This window comes from Oncorhynchus masou, unplaced genomic scaffold (assembly GCF_036934945.1).
Source record: "Oncorhynchus masou masou isolate Uvic2021 unplaced genomic scaffold, UVic_Omas_1.1 unplaced_scaffold_2331, whole genome shotgun sequence".
Taxonomy (NCBI): domain Eukaryota; kingdom Metazoa; phylum Chordata; class Actinopteri; order Salmoniformes; family Salmonidae; genus Oncorhynchus; species Oncorhynchus masou.
The window spans coordinates 59,490-72,838 of record NW_027008793.1 but is presented as its reverse complement, the minus strand read 5'-3'; the positions used below and the strand labels follow the sequence as shown (position 1 = coordinate 72,838).

Here is a 13,349-nt window from a genome sequence, read left to right as displayed (position 1 = left end):
GACGCTGATCTTATATCCTTTGACTCTCTATGTCCCCTATCCTCCAGGCCGGCTCGGTCCTCCCCTCCCGCTCCGTGGCTCGATGACTCATTGCGAGCTCACAGAACAGAGCTCCGGGCAGCCGAGCGGAAATGGAGGAAAACTCGCCTCCCTGCGGACCTGGCATCCTTTCACTCCCTCCTCTCTACATTTTCCTCCTCTGTCTCTGCTGCTAAAGCCACTTTCTACCACTCTAAATTCCAAGCATCTGCCTCTAACCCTAGGAAGCTCTTTGCCACCTTCTCCTCCCTCCTGAATCCTCCTCCCCCTCCCCCCTCCTCCCTCTCTGCAGATGACTTCGTCAACCATTTTGAAAGAAGGTCGACGACATCCGATCCTCGTTTGCTAAGTCAAACGACACCGCTGGTTCTGCTCACACTGCCCTACCCTGTGCTCTGACCTCTTTCTCCCCTCTCTCTCCAGATGAAATCTCGCTTCTTGTGACGGCCGGCCGCCCAACAACCTGCCCGCTCGACCCTATCCCCTCCTCTCTCCTCCAGACCATTTCCGGGACCTTCTCCCTTACCTCACCTCGCTCATCAACTCATCCCTGACCGCTGGCTACGTCCCTTCCGTCTTCAAGAGAGCGAGAGTTGCACCCTTCTGAAGAAACCTACACTCGATCCCTCCGATGTCAACAACTACAGACCAGTATCCCTTCTTTCTTTTCTCTCCAAAACTCTTGAACGTGCCGTCCTTGGCCAGCTCTCCCGCTATCTCTCTCAGAATGACCTTCTTGATCCAAATCAGTCAGGTTTCAAGACTAGTCATTCAACTGAGACTGCTCTTCTCTGCATCACGGAGGCGCTCCGCACTGCTAAAGCTAACTCTCTCTCCTCTGCTCTCATCCTTCTAGACCTATCGGCTGCCTTCGATACTGTGAACCATCAGATCCTCCTCTCCACCCTCTCCGAGTTGGGCATCTCCGGCGCGGCCCACGCTTGGATTGCGTCCTACCTGACAGGTCGCTCCTACCAGGTGGCGTGGCGAGAATCTGTCTCCTCGCCACGCGCTCTCACCACTGGTGTCCCCCAGGGCTCTGTTCTAGGCCCTCTCCTATTCTCGCTATACACCAAGTCACTTGGCTCTGTCATAACCTCACATGGTCTCTCCTATCATTGCTATGCAGACGACACACAATTAATCTTCTCCTTTCCCCCTTCTGATGACCAGGTGGCGAATCGCATCTCTGCATGTCTGGCAGACATATCAGTGTGGATGACGGATCACCACCTCAAGCTGAACCTCGGCAAGACGGAGCTGCTCTTCCTCCCGGGGAAGGACTGCCCGTTCCATGATCTCGCCATCACGGTTGACAACTCCATTGTGTCCTCCTCCCAGAGCGCTAAGAACCTTGGCGTGATCCTGGACAACACCCTGTCGTTCTCAACCAACATCATGGCGGTGGCCCGTTCCTGTAGGTTCATGCTCTACAACATCCGCAGAGTACGACCCTGCCTCACCCAGGAAGCGGCGCAGGTCCTAATCCAGGCACTTGTCATCTCCCGTCTGGATTACTGCAACTCGCTGCTGGCTGGGCTCCTGCCTGTGCCATTAAACCCCTACAACTCATCCAGAACGCCGCAGCCCGTCTGGTGTTCCAACCTTCCCAAGTTCTCTCTACGTCACCCCGCTCCTCCGCTCTCTCCACTGGCTTCCAGTTGAAGCTCGCATCCGCTACAAGACCATGGTGCTTGCCTACGGAGCTGTGAGGGAACGGCACCGCAGTACCTCCAGGCTCTGATCAGGCCCCTACACCCAAGCAAGGGCACTGCGTTCATCCACCTCTGGCCTGCTCGCCTCCCTACCATTGAGGAAGTACAGTTCCCGCTCAGCCCAGTCAAAACTGTTCGCTGCTCTGGCCCCCAATGGTGGAACAAACTCCCTCACGCCCAGGACAGCGGAGTCAATCACCACCTTCCGGAGACACCTGAAACCCCACCTCTTCAAGGAATACCTAGGATAGGATAAGTAATCCTTCTCACCCCCCTTAATGATTTAGATGCACTATTGTAAAGTGGCTGTTCCACTGGATGTCAGAAGGTGAATTCACCAATTTGTAAGTCGCTCTGGATAAGAGCGTCTGCTAAATGACTTAAATGTAAATGTTAAATGTATATCGTAGTTCTTCTCAAACTGTATGTAATGGCCTAAATTGACCTGAGGTACTAATGTAAGAAAGCCACGTAAAAAAAACAAAAAACTGCATAGTTTCTAGGAACGCGAAAAGCATGAGCGGCCATCTCTGTCAGCGCCGGAAGCAGCTCCATTTCTGCAAAATATGGTGATCAGTGAGATGGTTGTCGATGGATCCTGTGGTGCAGTCTGTTAGCGTGTTGTCTTTTACAGTATACAACAATTAGATGACAAGGTTATGAGTTCAAGACCCACCAGGAGCAAGTATTCTATAGGCAGAGTGCCTATCTCAGATAGGCAGAGTGCCTATCTCAGATAGGCAGAGTGCCTATCTGAGATGAGCAAGTGCCTATCTCAGATTGGCAAAGTGCCTATCTCAGTTGACTTAACCATTGCCTATCTCAGATAGGAAGAGTGCCTATCTCAGATGCGACAGAAGTGCCTATCTCAGATGGTAGAGTGCAGGCAGAGTGCAGGCAGAGTGCAGGCAGAGTGCAGGCAGAGTGCAGGCAGAGTGCAGGCAGAGTGCAGGCAGAGTGCAGAGCAGGGTGCAGCAAGTGCAGGCAGGGGCAGGCAGAGTGCAGGCAGAGTGCAGGCAGGTGCGGGCAGAGTGCAAGGCAGAGTTAGAATTCAAATGCATAGTGTTCTGTCACCAGCTATGCATGACAAGTCAGCGTCACAGGGATGGCAGCAATGCTCGACAGTCCAAGCAGATGGCTGTTTGCGAAGTGAGTTGCTGCTTCTGCAGAGAAAATAACCACCTAAAGTGGGGATTGAACCCACAACCCTGAGATTAAGAATCTCATGCTCTACCGACTGAGCTTGCCAGTACCTCAACAGAAATATTGACTTTCGGTCCGAATATCGTTCAAACTCCATTTCTGCAAAAATCTGGTGATCAGTGAGTGTTGTTGATGGATCCTGTGGTGCAGTCCTGTTAAGCGTGTTATACTTATACAACAGTATACAGCAATTAGATGACAGTTATGAAAGCTTCAGACCTGTATATAAAGTGTTAGCGAACAGGGAGTTAGATGTATATAAGTTTAGGGGTTAGGGAACAGGGGGTAGTTGTTGATAAAGTGTTAGGGAACAGGAGTAGTTGGTGATAAAGTGTTGGGGAACAGGGAGGGGTTGTAGATAAAGTGTTAGGAACAGGAGGTGATTGGTGATAAAGTGTTAGGGAACAGGGAGGTAATGTAGATAAAGTGTTAGGGAACAGGGAGGTAGTTGTTGATAAAGTGTTAGGGAACAGGGAGGTAGTTGGTGATAAAGTGTTAGGGAACAGGGAGGTGGTTGTAGATAAAGTGTTAGGGAACAGGGAGGTAGTTGGTGATAAAGTGTTAGGGAACAGGGAGGTAGTTGGTGATAAAGTGTTAGGGAACAGGGAGGTAGCTGTAGATAAAGTGTTAGGGAACAGGGAGGTAGTTGGTGATAAAGTGTTAGGGAACAGGGAGGTAGTTGGTGATAAAGTGTTAGGGAACAGGGAGGTAGCTGTAGATAAAGTGTTAGGGAACAGGGAGGTGGCTGTATATAAAGTGTTAGGGAACAGGGAGGTAGTTGGTGATAAAGTGTTAGGGAACAGGGAGGTAGCTGTAGATAAAGTGTTAGGGAACAGGGAGGTAGTTAGTGATAAAGTGTTATGGAACAGGGAGGTGGCTGTAGATAAAGTGTTAGTGAACAGGGAGGTAGTTGGTGATAATGTGTTAGGGAACAGGGAGGTGGCTGTAGATAAAGTGTTAGGGAACAGGGAGGTAGCTGTAGATAAAGTGTTAGGGAACAGGGAGGTGGCTGTATATAAAGTGTTAGGGAACAGGGAGGTGGCTGTAGATAAAGTGTTAGGGAACAGGGAGGTAGTTGGTGATAAAGTGATAGGGAACAGGGAGGTAGTTGGTGATAAAGTGATAGGGAACAGGGAGGTAGTTAGTGATAAAGTGTTAGGGAACAGGGAGGTAGTTGGTGATAAAGTGATAGGGAACAGGGAGGTAGCTGGGTGCATATACCGTGGGGCAAAAAAAGTATTTAGTATTTAAGTTCTCCCACTAAAAGATGAGAAAGGGACTGTAATTTAATCATAGGTACACTTCAACTATGACAGACAAAATGAGAAAGAAAAAATCCAGAAAATCATTGTAGGATTTTTTTATGAATTTATTTGCAAATTATGGTGGAAAATAGTATTCTGTCAATAGCACAGTTAAGTTCAATACTTTGTTATATACCCTTTGTTGGCAATGACTGAGGTCAAATGTTTTCTATGATCTTACAAGGTTTTCCCTGCTGTTGCTGGTATATGGCCCATTCTCCATGCAGATCTCTCCTAGGCAAAGTGATGTTTTGGGGCTGTTGCTGGGCAACACAGATTTTCAACTCTTTCCAAAAATTTTCTATAAGGTTCAGATTGAAATGCTACTTACAAAGCCACTCCTTCGTTGCGGGCAGTGTGTTTGGGATCATTGTCATGCTGAAAGACCCAGCCATTTCTCTTTAATGCCCTTGCTGATGGAAGGAGGTGTTCACTCGAAATCTCACGATACATGGCCCCATTTATTCTTTCCTTTCAACGGATCAGTCGTCCTGGTCCCATTACAGCTTGCTGTTACCGCTTGTGATGTTTCACCCCATGCTTCACAGTAGGTATGGTATTCATTGGATGCAGCTGGCATTCTTTGTCCTCCAAACACCCAAGTTGAGTTTTTGCAAAAGTTATACTTTGGTTTCATCTGACCATGACATTCTCCCAATCTTCTTCTGGATCCAGATAACCCTCAACAAACTTTCAGACGGGCCTGGACACATCAGCACTGGCAAGCAGGGACATGTCCTTTGCAGTTGAGTCCCTGGCGGCGTAGTGTGTTACTGATGGTAGGCTTTGTTACTTTGGTCCCAGCTCTCTGCAGGTCATTCACCTGGTCCCCCCGTGTGGTTCTGGGATTTTTGTTCACCGTTCTTGTGATCATTTTGACCCCACGGGGTGAGATCTTGTGTGGAGCCCTAGATCGAGGGAGATTATCAGCGGTCTTGTATGTCTTCCATTTGCTAATAATTGCTCCCACAGTTGATTTCTTCAAACCAAGCTGCTTACCTATTGCAGATTCAGTCTTCCCAGCCTGGTGCAGGTCTACAATTTTGTTTCTGGTGTCCTTTGACAGCTCTATGGTCTTGGCCATAGTGGAGTTTGGAGTGTGACTGTTTGAGTTTGTGGACAGGTGTCTTTTATACTGATAACAAGTTCAAACAGGTGCCATTAATACAGGTAACGAATGGAGGACAGAGGAGCCTCTTAAAGAAGTTACAGGTCTGTGAGAGCCAGAAATCTTGCTTGTTTGTAGGTGACCAAATACTTATTTTCCACCATAATTTGCAAAATAAATTCATAAAAAAATCCTCCCAAATGTGATTTTGGATTTTTTTCCTCATTTTGTCTGTCATAGTCAAAAGTGTACCTATGATGAAAATTACAGGCCTCCCTCATCTTTTTGAGTGGGAGAACTTGCACAGTGGTGGCTGACTAAATGCCCCACTGTGTGTGTGTGTGTGTGTGTGTGTGTGTGTGTGTGTGTGTGTGTGTGTGTGTGTGTGTGTGTGTGTGTGTGTGTGTGTGTGTGTGTGTGTGTGTGTGTGTGTTTGAACTGGGCTACCGTCTCTGCTCAGTGAAATGTGACACTTTGTGATTGGCCATTTAAGATTGGGATTCCGGATTCTGATTGGTCGGTAGTGAGACCAGTAGTATTCCTGACACACACACGCACCTGTTGTGCTCGTCAGGGAGACTGTGTTATCAGTTGTGTGGCAGTGAGACAGAACAAAGGAGATACAGAACAGAGTGTGACCAGTGGACAGGAGACAGAACAGAGGAGAGACTGGAGACAAGAGAGCAGAACAGAGGAGAGACTGGAGACAGGAGAGACAGAACAGAGGAGAGACTGGAGAGAGGAGAGACAGAACAGGAGGGAGAGACTGGACAGAGGAGACTGGAGGAGGAGAGAGAACAGAGGAGGAGACTGGGAGAAGAGGAGAGACAGAACAGAGGTGGCGACCAGTGGACAAGAGAGACAGAACAGAGTGTGACCAGTGGACAGGAGAGACAGGACACTGCGTGAGCTTGTGGACAGAGAGACAGGACACTGCGTGACCAGCAGAACAGTTCGTGACGAGGGTTATTCTCCATCAACATCATCACCATGCGGTTCTGTGTGGTTCTAGTAGCCGTGGTTCTGGTTCTCCATGTGTCCCGGACAGGCAGTGGAAGACACCAGTCCAGAACAGACCAACGCAGCAGAACAAGAGAGACGGAGCCGGAAAGAAGAGAAAGCGACTGAGATAGAGGAGAAGGACGTGATGGTTCTACACATCAATAACTTCCAAGGGCCCTGGTGAAAACAAGTTCACTGCTGGTTGAGTTCTGTGAGTAGCAACATAGTGAAGGTTAAGGTTAGTTACCTAGTCATCTGGGTTAGGGTTAGTCACCTAGTCATCTTGGGTTAGGGTTAGTCACCTAGTCATCTTAGGTTAGGGTTAGTCACCTAGTCATCTTGGGTTAGGGTTAGTCACCTAGTCATCTTGGGTTAGGGTTAGTCACCTAGTCATCTTGGAAGTTAAGGTTAGTCACCTAGTCATCTTGGGTTAGGGTTAGTCACCTAGTCATCTTGGGTTAGGTTAGTTACCTAGTCATCTTGGGTTAGGGTTAGTCAACCTAGTCATCTTAGGTTAGGGTTAGTCACCTAGTCATCTGGGTTAGGGTTAGGGTTAGTCACCTGTCATCTTGGGTTATGGTTAGTCACCTAGTCATCTGGGTTAGGGTTAGGGTTAGTCACCTGTCATCTTGGGTTAGGGTTAGTTACCTGCGTCATCTGGGTTAGGGTTACTCACCTAGTCATATTGGGTTAGGGTTAGTCACCTAGTCATCTTGGGTTAGGGTTAGTTACCTAGTCATCTTGGTTAGGGTTAGGCACCTAGTCATCTTGGGTTAGGGTTAGTTACCTCGTCATCTGGGTTAGGGTTAGTCACCTAGTCATCTTGGGTTAGGGTTAGTTACCTAGTCATCTGGGTTAGTGTTAGGGTTAGTCACCTAGTCATCTTGGTTAGGGTTAGTCATCTAGTTATCTGGGTTAGTGTTAGGGTTAGGCACCTAGTCATCTTGGGTTAGGGTTAGTCACCTAGTCATCTTGGGCTAGGGTTAGTCACCTAGTCATCTGGGTTAGGGTTAGTCACCTAGTCATCTTAGGTTGGGATTAGTCACCTAGTCATCTGGGTTAGGGTTAGTCACCTAGTCATCTTGGGTTAGGGTTAGTCACCTAGTCATCTTGGGTTAGGGTTAGTTACCTAGTCATCTTGGTTAGGGTTAGTCAACTAGTCATCTTGGGTTAGGGTTAGTCACCTAGTCATCTTGGGTTAGGGTTAGTCACCTGTCATCTTGGTTTATGGTTAGTCACCTAGTCATCTTGGGTTGGGTTAGTTACCTAGTCATCTGAGTTGAGTATTAGGGTTAGTCACCTAGTCATCTTGGGTTAGGGTTAGTCATCTAGTCATCTGATGTTAGGTTAGTCACCTGTTAGGGTTAGTCACCTAGTCATCTGGGTTAGTGTTAGGGTTAGTCATCTAGTCATCTTGGGTTAGGGTTAGTCACCTAGTCATCTTGGTTAGGGTTAGTCACCTAGTCATCTTGGGTTAGGGTTAGTCACCTAGTCATCTGGGTTAGTGTTATGGTTAGTCACCTAGTCATCTTGGGTTAGGGTTAGTCACCTAGTCATCTTGGGTTAGGGTTAGTCACCTAGTCATCTGGGTTAGTGTTAGGGTTAGTCACCTAGTCATCTTGGGTTAGGGTTAGTCACCTAGTCATCTGGGTTAGTGTTAGGGTTAGTCACCTAGTCATCTTGGGATAGGGTTAGTCACCTAGTCATCTGGGTTAGTGTTAGGGTTAGTCACCTAGTCATCTTGGGTTAGGGTTAGTCACCTAGTCATCTGGGTTAGTGTTAGGGTTAGTCACCTAGTCATCTTGGGTTAGGGTTAGTCACCTAGTCATCTGGGTTAGTGTTAGGGTTAGTCACTAGTGTCTGGGTTAGGAGTTAGTTACCTAGTCATCCCCTGGCCCAGTTGTGCAATTAATTGAACCTTCTACTGTCCTCACGATATAACTCCTAACCCTAACCCTCGTCATCCTGGCCAGTTATACTATTCATTTGAAACCTTCATCCTCATGACTCTATAACTCCCTTACCCTAACCCTCGTCATCTCTCAGCACCATTATTTGTTTCTCACCCTGACCTTAACACTCGTCATCACTAAGGACCCTTATCAGCTGAATGTTCACATGTTCTCTCCAACTGCAGCACATGTTAATTCTCCCAGGGCTACCTCTACCTGAGGTTAAGGTTAGGAGGAGTTACCAGGGCTATCTCTACCTGAGGTAAAGGTTAGGAGGAGTTACCAGGGCTACCTCTACCTGAGGTTAAGGTTAGGAGGACTTACCAGGGCTATCTCTACCTGAGGTTAAGGTTAGGAGGAGTTACCATGGCTACCAAGGGCCATCTCTACCTGAGGTTAAGGTTAGGAGGAGTTACCATGGTTACCAGTTTAGCCTCAACTGACTCGGGATCTGATCTGGTATATTTGCATTTTATCATTCATTTGCCATATGCAATTGTGTGTGTGTGTGTGTGTGTGTGTGTGTTTGTGTGTGTGTGTGTGTGTGTGTGTGTGTGTGTGTGTGTGTGTGTGTGTGTGTGTGTGTGTGTGTGTGTGTGTGTGTGTGTGTGTGTGTGTGTGTGTGTGTGTGTGTGTGTAGATGCTCCGTGGTGTGGTCACTGCCGTCAGTTGGAGCCGGTGTATGCGGAGGCAGGGGGGGTGTTGAAGGGAGAGAGAAAAGAGGGAGAGAGCGAGGGATACCGTCTGGCTAAAGTGGATGCTGCAGAGGAGAAGGAGCTGGCAGAAGAGTTTGATGTCGGAAGTTTCCCAACCATCAAACTGTTCACCGACGGAGACAGAAACAACCCCATCGACTTCACTGGTAATAACCTCTAGCCCCTGACCACTGACCTCTGACCTCTAACCCTACTGACCCTAAACCCAACCATCAAACTGTTCACCGACGGAGACAGAAACAACCCCATCGACTTCACTGGTAATAACCTCTAGCCCCTGACCACTGACCTCTGACCTCTAACCCTACTGACCCTAAACCTAACCATCAAACTGTGTGTGTTTTAGGGAAGAGGACAGTGCAGGGTATTGTCCAGTGGTTGAAGAGGCGGTCAGGTCCTAGTGCCGTGTTGTTAGAGACGACTGATGCCGCTTCAGAACACATCAGCCTTCACAACGTTACAGTGCTGGGGTTCTTCACTGTGAGTACCCTGACCCCTGGTCTCCAACCCTGACCCTGACCCCTGGTCTCCAATCCTAACCCTGACCCCTGGTCTCCAATCCTAACCCTGACCCCTGGTCTCCAACCCTAACCCTGACCCCTGGTCTCAAAATCTAACCCTGACCCCTGGTCTCCAACCCTAACCCTGACCCCTGGTCTCCAACCCTGACCCTGACCCCTGGTCTCCAACCCTGACCCTGACTTCTGGTCTCCCACCCTGACCCTGACCCCTGGTCTCCAACCCTGACCCTGACCCCTGGTCTCCAACCCTGACCCTGACCCCTGGTCTCCAACGCTGACCCTGACCCTGACTCCTGGTCTCCAACCCTAACCCTTTGACCTCTAATCCCTGACGTCTGTCTGTCTGTCTATCTGTCTGTCTGTCTAGAGACTATAGTGTCTGTACAACAGTCTGAACATTAGACGAGAGACTATAGTGTCTGTACATAGTAATCTACATTAGAATTTATTTTTGATTATTCAGGTTCACCGTCACCATTTCTCAGTTGATTTGAATGTTGTAAATCCCAGTGTAAATCCCAGTGTAAATCCCAGTGTAAATCCCAGTGTAAATCCCAGTGTAAATCCCAGTTTAAATCCCAGTGTAAATCCCAGTGTAAATCCCAGTGTACATCCCAGTGTAAATCCCAGTGTAAATCCCAGTGTACATCCCAGTGTAAATCCCAGTGTACATCCCAGTGTAAATCCCAGTGTACATCCCAGTGTAAATCCCAGTGTACATCCCCGTGTAAATCCCAGTGTAAATCCCAGTGTAAATCCCAGTGTACATCCCAGTGTAAATCCCAGTGTAAATCCCAGTGTACATTCCAGTGTACATCCCAGTGTAAATCCCAGTGTACATCCCAGTGTAAATCCCAGTGTAAATCCCAGTGTAAATCCCAGTGTACATCCCAGTGTAAATCCCAGTGTAAATCCCAGTGTAAATCCCAGTGTAAATCCCAGTGTACATCCCAGTGTACATCCAGTGTAAATCCCAGTGTAAATCCCAGTGTACATCCCAGTGTAAATCCCAGTGTAAATCCCAGCGTACATCCCAGTGTAAATCCCAGTGTAAATCCCAGTGTACATCCCAGTGTAAATCCCAGTGTAAATCCCAGCGTACATCCCAGTGTAAATCCCAGTGTAAATCCCAGTGTACATCCCAGTGTACATCCCAGTGTAAATCCCAGTGTAACTTCGATCCAACTTCAGAGCTGCCAACTCGCGTCTGACCTTCCTCTCTTTCTATCTCACGCGTCTGACCCTCGTCTCTTATATCTGAACATTTTAAGGCCTACACCAATAGAACCCGCCATCATACCTTCATCAGAACACCCTAGTCAGGTCAATACCAACTAAACAGGCCTACACCAATAGAACAATTTAGCATTAGCACTGGAGTGATAGATGTGCAAGAAGAGATACTGGGTTGCAAAAGTGCAATAAGATAAATAACAATATGGGGATGAGGTAGTTGGATTGGCTATTTACAGATGGGCTGTGTACAGGTGCAATGATTGGTAAGCTGCTCTGACAGCTGATGCTTAAAGTTAGAGAGGGAGATATAAGACTCCAGCTTCAGTGATTTTTGCAATTTGTTCCAGTCATTGCCAGCAGAGAACTGGAAGGAAAGGAGGCCAAATGAGGTGTTGGCTTTGGGGGTGACCAATGAAATATACCTGCTGGAGGGCATGCTACAGGTTGGTGTTGCTATGGTGACCAGTGAGCTGACATAAGGTGGGGCTTTACATAGTAAAGACTAAAAGATGACCTGGAGCCAGTGGGTTTGGCAACGAATACGTAGCGAGGGCCAGCCAACGAGAGCATACAGGTCAGTGTGGTGGGTAGTGTATGGGGCTTTGGTGACAAAACGGATGGCACTGTGATAGACTGCATCCAATTTGCTGAGTAGCGTGTTGGAGGCCATTTTGTAAATGACATCACCGAATTCAAGGATCGGTAGGATATTCCGTTTTACGAGGGTATGTTAGGCATCGTGAGTGAAGGAGGCCTTGTTGCGAAATAGGAAGCCGATTCTAGATTTATTAAAGTGACCATTATTAAAGTGGCCAGTGATTTAAAGTCTATGTATATAGGCAGCAGCCTCTAATGTGCTAGTGATGGCTATTTAACAGTCTGATGGCCTTGAGATAGAAGCTGTTTTTCAGTCTCTCGGTCCCCGCTTTGATGCACCTGTACTGACCTCGCCTTCTGGATGATAGCGGGGTGAACAGGCAGTGGCTCGGGTGGTTGTTGTCCTTGATGATCTTTTTGAGCTTCCTGTGACAGGTGTTGCAGGTGTCCTGCAGGTGTCCTGGAGGGCAGTTAATTTGCCCCCGGTGATGCGTTGGGCAGACCGCATGACCCTCTGGAGAGCCCTGCAGTTGCGGGAGGTGCAGTTGCCGTACCAGGCGGTGATACAGCCGTTAAAAATGCTACCAATTGTGCATCTGTAGAGGTTTGTGAGTGTTTTAGGTGCCAACTTGACACAACTATGGGAAGCATTGCAGTCAACATGTGCCAGCATCCCTGTGGAACACTGTCGACAACTTGTAGAGTCCTGCCCTGACGGATTGAGGCTGTTCTGAGGGCAAAAGGGGGTGCAACTCAACATTAGGAAGGTGTTCCTAATGTTTTATCCCCTCAGTGTACATCATTTACACACAGAGAACAATGCGTGTCTCAGACAGATCCAGTTCAGAGGCCTTCATCAGCAGCAGATTTTAATGTGTTTATGCAACAAATGTTATCGAGTCGTATCGCATCAAAACAAACCGTATCGATTCATCCTCTAATCTAACCAAATGTTAGTGCATCGAGTCGTATCGCATCGAAACAAACCGTATCGATTCATCCTCTAATCTAACCAAATGTTAGTGCATCGAGTCGTATCGCATCGAAACAAACCGTATCGATTCATCCTCTAATCTAACCAAATGTTAGTGCATCGAGTCGTATCGCATCGAAACAAACCGTTTCGATTCATCCTCTAATCTAACCAAATGTTGGTGCATCGAGTCGTATCGCATCGAAACAAACCGTATCGATTCATCCTCTAATCTAACCAAATGTTAGTGCATCGAGTCGTATCGCATCGAAACAAACCGTATCGATTCATCCTCTAATCTAACCAAATGTTAGTGCATCGAGTCGTATCGCATCGAAACAAACCGTATCGATTCATCCTCTAATCTAACCAAATGTTAGTGCATCGAGTCGTATCGCATCGAAACAAACCGTATCGATTCATCCTCTAATCTAACCAAATGTTAGTGTATCGAGTCGTATCGCATCGAAACAAACCGTTTCGATTCATCCTCTAATCTAACCAAATCACACCAATATGTTTGAAACTAAATTGAACGTATTGTTCCTGTTTCATATCAGAGCCCATGTGTCTAGTACAGATGTCTGTCTGTCTGTCTGTCTGTCTGTCTGTCTGTCTGTCTGTCTGTCTGTCTGTCTGTCTGCTCTATATATAATCTATCTGTCTATCTGATCTGTCCACCAGAGTCTGGAGAGTGAGGAGGCCAAGGTGTTCTATAGTGTTGCCATGGAGATGGTTGACATGGTGTTCGGGGTGACAACCAGTCCAGAGGTCTTCCAGAAATATGAAGTAAAGAACAATAGAGTGGTGCTGTTCAAGAAGGTGAGGAGCTCTGACCTCTAACCCCTGACCCCTAACCCCTGATCTCTAACCCCTGACATCTAAACCATGACTTCTAATGTGTGTGTGTGTGTGTGTGTGTGTGTGTGTGTGTGTGTGTGTGTGTGTGTGTGTGTGTGTGTGTGTGTGTGTGTGTGTGTGTG

At 47.6% G+C, this 13,349-nt stretch overlaps 1 long non-coding RNA gene across 1 annotated transcript; it reads left to right on the top strand.

Annotated features, from left to right (window-relative positions):
- The first annotated feature begins 9,243 nt into the window (after positions 1–9,243).
- Positions 9,244–13,182, top strand: LOC135533343 (uncharacterized). The gene is made up of 3 exons (XR_010454478.1): positions 9,244–9,299; positions 9,386–9,519; positions 13,051–13,182. It is a non-coding gene; the product is annotated as an uncharacterized LOC135533343 (long non-coding RNA).
- The last annotated feature ends 167 nt before the right edge of the window (positions 13,183–13,349 follow it).